General features: G+C 48.4%; 1 non-coding gene across 1 annotated transcript; it reads right to left on the bottom strand.

Moving 5' to 3' along the window:
- Positions 1-8,642: 8,642 nt before the first annotated feature.
- Positions 8,643-8,746, bottom strand: LOC131413263 (U6 spliceosomal RNA). The gene has a single exon (XR_009221926.1). It is a non-coding gene; the product is annotated as a U6 spliceosomal RNA (small nuclear RNA).
- Between the last annotated feature and the right edge of the window lie 636 nt (positions 8,747-9,382).

The raw sequence follows: 9,382 nt of genomic DNA, 5'->3' as shown, positions 1-9,382 counted from the left end.
ATAGAAACCTGAGTGTGTGGGAGTCAGGCCCAAAGAGAGCAGAGGGGAGAGAAGTCTGGAGAAGAAGGTGGGGTCTGAGGTGGGAGCGCTGGGCCTGTCCCCGGGAGGCCTGAGGCCTGAGGAGACTGGAAAGTAAGGCTGGGGATGCTCCCTATAGAACAATTAGGAGGGTCACACTGCCCCGGAGAACCAGCACGACTCAGAATGACCAGCAGCACCCAAGCCAGTTCCTGGAAGCCCAGCCCTCCTGAGTCTCTAGTCCGTGGAACAAAGAGGCCCTCGTCCGCCCCTTCCTCCCCCCATCCAGGCTTAGAGAGAACCACAGAATGAGTGTCCAAAAGCAGCAGCAGCCTGTTCTCCCCAGGGACAGCCTCTCACACGGCGCCTTGTTCCGGGCCCTCGGCCGTTAATCATGACAAGATTCAGGGAGGAAAGTTCCCGCCCCGCGGCCGGCAGGTAGGAGGCCGGCCTGCACTCCACGGCCCTCAGTAAATCACACTGTTCAGTTGGCGTCTCGCTGGATTGCAATTACAATCCTTCAGACCCGACACAAAATCATTGGGCTGGTAAGAGGAGAGTACCTGGGTAATGTGTTTAACAAAAATTAACCTGGTTAAGCCCTGACTCTATTGAAAATGAGAAAGTGCGGATGGGCCTGATCGATTTGTCCTCAGCCCAATTTACTCCAGCGCTGGCTTTGGGTTTCAGTTAAGTGGGCCAACCCGAAAACAGGAATCCTCGCCTTATTAAATTACCTCTTGGATCACAGAGTTCAGACTATGGTCCAGTTTGTCTTGTGTCAGCCATGGGGGCTGGTGGCGGAGAGGATGGGGCTTCGGTGCACACATGTACTTGCACACAATTGTACCCATGCCACTCCCCTTGCCCACACAAGTGTGCACATACACCTTTCTAGAGTAAGAAGGGTTAGTAAATATTTATCCCCCCCTCGGGGAGTTGAAAGTATGGATTTGATCAAATACTCATCTACTCTCCACCATCACTCCCCACCCCTTTGGCCTCTTGGTAGATAAATGATGTTATTTGAAGGTATTCTTGAAATTTCTGACGGAGACTGTTTCTTAAGTGCTTTTAGAGCAGGCCTATACTTTGTAATACTTGTCATATTCTGGCTGGTAAACTCCTGGCCTTTAAAAGCCGGAACCTCACTCTGTTTCCTGAATATGAGGGAATAGGTCATTAACTGTGAATTTCAAATGAAGCAGATTTACAGTATATATCACAGAAATATGTTTATGAGAGACAGTGAATACCAAAGAATCTATGGAGCAGAAAAAAACAAGAACCCAGAGAAAGATCAGCTGATCTGGGAGCAGTTTTTTTTCTTTTCTTTTTTAGGTTTTTGTGGCTGATTTGGCCAAGTCTGGGTCTCTTGTTCCAGGTTCATGATAGAAACATCTTTGTGGTTCCATGCCACTCCCAACCCAGTGTGGAACCCTCCTGGGTGATGCCCCTGGAGATCTTGACCATGAGAATGCCACTGTCTGGGGGTTAATTCTGGGGATATTTGAGCTCGGATGAAGATGGGGAATTGGGTTGGAGGTGATTGGGGAAGTGGGAGATGGAGTAAGGGAAGCACAGGTGAGGTTGGGTTAGCTCGGTTCACGGTCAGTATCATGTGTCAGCTTGGCTGGGCTATAGTACCTGGTTATTTATTCAAATACCAATTTAAGTGTTGCTGTGAAAGGATTTTGTAGATGTGGTTAACACCTACAATCAGTTGCCTTTAAGTAAAGGAGATCATCCTTGATAGTGTGGGTGGGCCTCATCCAATCAATTGAAAACCTTAAGAGCAAAAACCCAGGTTTCTGAGAGAAGAAATTCACCTCAGACTGTCCAATTCCTGTCTGAGTTTCAGCTTTCTGGAAGATTCCAGCCTGCTTCCTTACAGATTTTGGACTTGCCAGCTCCCACAATTGTGTGAGCCAATTCCTTAAGATAAATCCACCCATCCACCCATCCACCCACCCATCCACCCATCCACCCACCCATCCACCCATCCTTCCATCCATCCACCCATCCACCCACCCATCCACCCATCCATCCGTCCATCTGTTCATCCTATTGGTTCTCTTTCTCTGGGAACCCTGACTGATATTGCTGGCTTTTGGCAATAATTTTTGGACCTTTTCCCTTCATCATTTCTGCACATCCTTCTTCACTTGCCCCCATCTTGAAGAGGCAGGAGTAAGTGCTTTGCGCAATGCATGCACATGGGTGCGCCCAGTGAGCAGTAGCTAGCTCCACTTTTGTGATGCCTGCCTGGATTGACTCACTTCTCCTTGGGCTGTCTGCAGTCGTGGCAGACACTGCTGGCTGCCCACCCAACAGCTCTCAGCCTGCTTCTTTCGTACCTGAACCCTAGTTTTCTTCCAGCAATAGGGTGCCCGGCTCCAGTGGCTGGATCGTGATTGGTCTTGGCCGGTCATGGCGCTTCCATCCCCCTTGGCTGGTGATGGGTATTGGGGTGTGCATGTGTGTGGCCCAAGACACATTTGGGGAAAGCTGCTGGGGCCCCACTGGTTAGAGAGGGCTGTGTGGTGGCTGCCCTGTGGCCCCTTTTTTTCTCTCCTTGATGTGTTGATTTAAAAAAATTGAAATATAAGCAAACACACACTGTGAAGTAGCCACATCTCGGTGAGTTTTTGTGTATATATCCATGTAACTGCTACTCAGATCAAAATATGAAACATTTCTAGGACACTAGAAGGCTCCCTCACGCCCCCTCCTAGTCAATAGCCCTATTGGAGGTAACCATTATTCTGACTTGTATCACCATAGATTAGTCTTGCCTGCTCTTGTGCTTCACATAAGTGGAATCACCCAGGTGTCTTCTTTTATTTTTTTTAAGATAGTTTTTTTTTTCTTTTTTTAGAGCAGTTTTAGGTTCACAGCAAAATTGAGAGGAGTGCACAGAGATTTCCCATATACCCCTTACCCCCACACATACATGGCCACCCATTATCAATATCCCCCATGTCTGGCTTCTTTTGCTGAACAGCATTATCCACGCTGTTACTTGTAGTAATACTCCATTCTTTCATTTTTTAAATTTCCCTGGGCTTTCTGTTTTATGAATGCACCAGTTTACCTATCCATGTTGGACATTTGGTCTTCCTTTCCTACCTTAGACAGTGTTGTGGGAGGATGTAATGCCTGGAGCTGTGGCAGCCACACTGCTACTGTGAAGCAATAAGTATGCAGAAAAAGCTGATAGCTGATCAGCTGAGGATGGTGGAGAGGAAGGAAAAAAGGGGTGTAGGTCCTCTTGGAGCCATTAAACGAGCCCTGGGACTACCTTTCTTTGAACTTAACTTGTTGTTCAGCCAATATAAATATCCTTATGGCTTAAGCTTTTCACTTTTACTCAGGTCTTCTATTGTTTGCAACCAAAAGCATTCTAACTGACACAGAATTCAGACTATTCTTCCAGACCCAGGTCGTGTGACACCTTTTCCATGGAGCCTTCCTTCAGCCCCACTGGGCATCTTCTTTCACTTTGGCCGCCTGTGGCCCTGGGTGCCCATACATCACCCATCCCATTTTCTATCTCATTTTTCTGATTTCCTCCTACAAAGACGTCATTAGATTTTCTCACAGGGCCCGAAGCAACAGAGCTGAGGTTTGCAGATTCAACATTCACAGTTTTGACTATTCATGGACATCCAAGAAGGTCCAAGGACATCCAAGAAGGTCTACCACATATGGTCATTCGCAATGTGGCTGAAGGACAAACTGGAACCCATTCTGTAGGACTGACCTGCAGGAGTTTATCAATCAGCCAGGGAGAGCACCCTGGGGGCCCCCCGCCTTTGCTGCCCACCTCAGCTGAGATTCCTACTCATGGTGGTGCATGCATTTTGTGCATCTGTGCTCAAATCTCTCAGCAAAGCCGGCTGGCCCAGTGCAGACCTCAACTTCTCCCAGAATTCTCCCCACATGTCCCCTCCAACCACGTGACACTCCCATCCCCAGCTGTGACTAATCTGCCACCTCTGAACTCCCACAGGACTGCAGCTGTACTGGAGGCACTTCCCTAGTCATGTGTTCGTTCATTTATGCAACACGTATTTATTAAGCACCTACTATAAAGGACTGTTCTAAGCCCAGAGGATACAGCAGTGAACAAAACAAGCCCAGGTCCCTCCCTTATGGAAGGTTTTGTCTGGTGGGGAGATAGATAGCAGATAGGCCACAGAGCAGGTGATGAGCATGCTATGGCCGTAAGGGGGACAAGGAGATTAGGGGCGGTAGAGGGCAGTTGATATTGTGAAAAGAGCTGTCAGGGAAGACTTTACTGGTGAGTGATGGCAGGAGCCCAGTGGGTAGCTGGGAGAAGGGTGTTCCAGGCAGAGGGAATGGAGCAGCAAGTGCATAGGCCTCTGTGTGTGTTGAGCACGAAGGCCCTGGTGGCTGACGTGGAGGGAGCAAAGGGGGTCGTGGGAGGAGATGAGGTCAGATCATGCAGTGCTTTGCAGGTCATGGTGAGTATTTTAACTTTGGCTCTGAGTGACATGGGAGTCACTGGAGGCTTTGAACAAAGGTGGGACACGATTGGACTTTCCTTTTAAAAGAGCTCTCCGCTGCTCTGCTGTGAATGGATTGTTAGGGGTGCAGTGAGGGGGCAGCAGGGTGTCCAGTTAGGAGACTGGTGAGAGAGGGTGGTGCCTGGGGCTCAAGCTTAGTGACGGAGGCAATGAGAAGTCCTTGGAGGGCAGTGTGTTGTAGTCGCGAAGCACCTGTGCCCTGGAGCTGCACGGCCTGCCTTCAAATCTCACTCCCGACACTTCAGAGTTACTTACCCTCTCTGTGCCTTAGTTTCCCCATCTATAAGATGAGGATCAGAGTTCCTGCTTCCTGGAGTCATGTGAAGATTACATGACTTAATATGCAAAGTGCTCAGACCAGTGTCTGGCACACAGCACGTCTAATACGCGTTAGCTACTATGCAAAGGTGAAACCAGCAAGGCTTGCTGTGTTAGTCAGGGCTCTCCAGAGAAACAGAACCAACAGGAGACACACACACACATTTACGTATGTATGAGGAGATTTATCCTGAGGAGCTGGCTCACGTGATTGTGGTGGCTGAGAATTCCCACCATCTGCCCTCTGCAAGGTGGATTCCCGGGAAAGCCTGGGTGTCATTCAGTCCGAGTCTGAAGCCTGAGAACCAGGGAGCCGATGGTGTGAATCCCAGTCTGAGGGCAGAGAAGACGAGACGAGATGCCCCAGCTCAAGCAGTGAGGCAGGAAAAAAGGGACAACTTTCTCTTTCCTCCCCCTTTTATTCTATTCAGGCCCTCAATGGATTGGAGGCTGCCCACCCACATTGGGGGGAAACACCTTCACAGACCCACCCTGATATAATGCTTAATCTGGGCCCCCATGGGCTGTCAAGTTGACACATAAAATTAACCATCACACTTGCTAATAATTGGGATTAAAAAAAGGTCATGGATGATTCCAAAATTTTAGTCCTATTATCCAGAACAGAGTGGCCACTTAGTGAGGTGGGGAGGCTGTGGGAGGTGAATTTTAGACAGGTCTGCGGTGACTACTTTTGCTCAGGTGCCCAGAAGGGAGTTAGGTATTCAAGTGGGTGGTTCACAGAGGAGGTTAAACACCGACGTGGAGATATTACATCGCTCTTTTTAATCTGTGGAATATTTATTCACTAAGATTGTATAGTATTTCACCAGTCTTATACAGCATCTGATAAACTGAGTAGTCTCTTCTGTTGGTGAGACAGCTCCTGACTCTCCAGGTCTGGCTTCCTCCCTTAGGCCTGGTTGTAATGAGAGGGGCTTTTAAGGATTCCAGTCCAAACACAGCACAAGGCGATTCCCCTACAGATGCTAGACTGCCTGTGGTTTGGCGGCGAGTAATACTCTTCTCAGAGTCACAGGGAGGGGCTTGCCCTTGCTGGGAGCGGGCAAGAGTCGGGCCTTCCTTCTGGGGCCTCTGTTCTGTACCTTTTGAGGTCTGAATCTCTGAGCCTTATCCTGATTCCTGGAGCACCAGCCCCATAGGAAGCCCCATAGGACTTACTTTTCAGCAGTTGGTCCCTGGATGCCCTAAATGATAACTTCCTCCCATCCAGCACTCCTCCCTCCCTCCCTGCTTTCTGCCTTTATTTCTTTTTCCTGGAGTCAGCCTTAAAAGAAGATAATAACCAACCAGTTTTTTTTCTATCTATCCATCTATCCATCCATCATCCATCCATCCATCCATCCATCCGTCCATCATCCATTCTCCATCCATCCATCCATCCATCCATCCATCCGTCCATCATCCATCCTCCATCCATCCATCCATCCATCATCAAGCCAGCCAGCCATCATCCATCCATCCATCCATCCATCCGTCCATCATCCATCCTCCATCCATCCATCCATCCATCCATCCATCCATCCATCCGTCCATCATCCATCCTCCATCCATCCATCCATCCATCCATCCATCCGTCCATCATCCATCCTCCATCCATCCATCCATCCATCATCAAGCCAGCCAGCCATCATCCATCCATCCATCCATCCATCCATCCATCCATCCATCCATCCATCTCTATCTATCTACCTATCTATTTATTTTAGGGGGAATTTGGGAATAAAATACATTTATAGGATCTTAGTTTTGAAAGGCCCTTCAACTTCATGAAGTCCAGACTCCTCATTTTACTGATGAAAGAAACACGAGGCTCAGAGAGGAAGTGACTCAGCCAGAGTAACATGATGCATTATGAGCAGCTCTGGGACTGGACTCCCAGGTCTTCTGGCTGCCACTGCCTCTTCTGTGGCTCTGATTGCCTTTAATCTCAGCAAAGCCGGTGGGCCTGGGGCTGGGGCTGGGGTTTACCTTAGAGGGTCCTCTCTGAGGCCTGAGGCAGCCCGACCCTACAGGGCCTGCCCAGGAGGTGCTCTGCCTCTCTGCTGCCCTCACCCCTCCTCCTATTTCAGCCCATGCAATGCTCCCTGGCGTACGTGAGTTGGCTGTTGAGTAACAACTCTCCGTAGATTGTTTCTGGGGCCTCACAGTAAGAAGAGCTACTGTCTGTTGAATATTTACCATGTGCCGGACACTGCACTTGACACCTTTCGGAGATCAGGGTCAGAAGGCCATCGTCTGCCCAAAGATCCCGGCTACTAAGTGGTACAGTTTGGGGGCCTCGCCCCGGCGTCTGCATTAGCCAGACTGCCGCTCTGGGGGTGGAAGCCTCTTGTACTCCTGGGAAGGGCGCTGGACAGGGAGCTCGAGGGCCTGGGCCCTCTGGCCAGCTGTGTGACCTCAGCCCACTCCACTTCCATTTCCTTACCTGTCTTGATCACATCAGTACCGGCCCTGCCTTCCTCGTGGTGTGCTGTGCACTGTAGAGTGCTGTGCACATAGGAGATGCTGCTGCCCTGTGGCTTGGCTCTCCTGGCGGGCACCCAGCTAGCACCTACCAGCTCCTGCTGGTGTCCTGCCCCACCTCCCTCCTCACCTCCGAGGGTGAAATGTGCCACAAGAGAGCTGCCTCGGGACCAGGGCTGGGCTGTGTGCTGTGGGCAGCTGGCGGGAGCTTTGATCTCTCCTTTTTGATGTGGGGGCTGGAGGATCAGGTGAGGATCCTGGTGCCACAGACAGTCGTGTCTTTGTGATCCCTGCCCCAGCATCCGCCCACAGAAACCTGTCGGCTCAGAACTGCCTCTTGTGTGGAGGGGAAGTAGCCTTCAGGAGAAGGGGAACAATGAGCTTGTCATGTTCAGGATAAAGCAGGACCTGGGCTGGGGCTGGCACTGGGTGATTTGGGAGGCAGACTCAAGCCCTGTTAATGCCTGAGAAAGGAGCGGCTTCCAGGCTGGCAGGGGTGGGAGCCTCTGGAATGTGCGGGAAGGGTGTTGTCTTCTGTGGCTGTATATTGAGTCCCCACCTAATTCTCTCATCCTGTGCCACCTTGTCCTTTGCTCCCTGCTCTCCAGCCCACACTGGCTATGCTTCATTCTGCCTCAGGGCCTTTGCATATGCAGAATCCTTTGCCTGAGACTTTAATTTTTCAAATATGCAGAAAATGACAGAATATAATTATTCAGATAAACTGGGTATTCATCTCTGAACAGATTTTTTTATCACTTTTGCTTTGGCACTCTCTCTTTATTGTGGTAAAAAACATATAACATTAAATTTACCATCTTAACCATTTTTAAGTGTATAGTTCATTAGTATTCAGTATACAGTCATCCCTTGGTATCTGTGGGGGACTGTTTTCAGGAGCCCTGTGGATACCAAAATCCGAGGATGCTCAAGTCCTTTATATAAAATGCTGTAGTATTTGCATATAACCTACACACATCCTCCTGTATACTTTAAATCATCTCTAGATTACTTATAATAGCTAATACAATGTAAATGATATGGAAATAGTTGTTATACTGTATCATTTAGGGAATAATGACAAGAAAAAAAAGTCTATACATGTTCAGTACAGATGCAATCATTATAGGCCTTTCCATCCAGGGTGGTTGAAGCCATGGATGCGGAACTTGTGGATACGGAGAGCCGACTGTATTCACATTGCTGTGCAACAGATCTCTACAACTTTTTCATCTTCCAAACCTGAAACTCTATACCCACTAAACACTAAAAAATATAGAATGCTTTACAAATTTCACATCATCCTTGTGCGGGGGCCATGCTAATATTCTCTGTACCGTTCCGATTTTAGTACACGGACTGCTGAGGGGAGCAAAGAACACTCTTTTTGTAACCATTCATAGTCAACATTCAAAAGATAGAAAGGGGATGCAGTGTCCTCCCTGCCGTGTGCTTCAGGCTTCCAGTGTTATTGGTTTCTGGAGTACGCTTTCTGAGATATACTGTGTGTATATAAGCATATATGTATTACACATGCATATGTTTGCATATATGATGGCATTAATATTTATTTCTCTGTCCTTGCCTTTTTTTTAAAAAAATAAAGCTTTTATTTGAGAATAGTTTTAGATGGACAGAAAAGTTGCAAGGATGGTAAAAGTGTTCCTGTGTACCCTTCACCCGGTTTCCCCTATTGTTAGCATCTCACATTAGTATGGTCCACTTTTCACTACTAAAGAACCAGCGTTGGTACACTACTATTAACTAAACTCCACAGTGTATTCTAATTTCACTAGTTTTTCCCTAATGTCCATTTCCTGTTCTAGCATGCCATCTAGGACATCACATTATGCCTGGGTGTCGTGTCTCCATGGCTTCCTCTGGCTCTGACTTTCCTTGTTTTTCATGACCTTGACTGTCTTGAGGAGCACTGGTCAGGTGTTTTGTAGCACGTCCCTCAATTTGGGATTGTCTGATGTTTTTTCCATGCCTAGATTGGGGTTACAGGT

The sequence above is a fragment of the Diceros bicornis genome, chromosome 13 (assembly GCF_020826845.1).
Source record: "Diceros bicornis minor isolate mBicDic1 chromosome 13, mDicBic1.mat.cur, whole genome shotgun sequence".
Taxonomy (NCBI): Eukaryota; Metazoa; Chordata; class Mammalia; order Perissodactyla; family Rhinocerotidae; genus Diceros; species Diceros bicornis.
The sequence above is the reverse complement of the archived record's forward strand: the minus strand, read 5'-3'. Positions and strand labels throughout refer to the sequence as shown.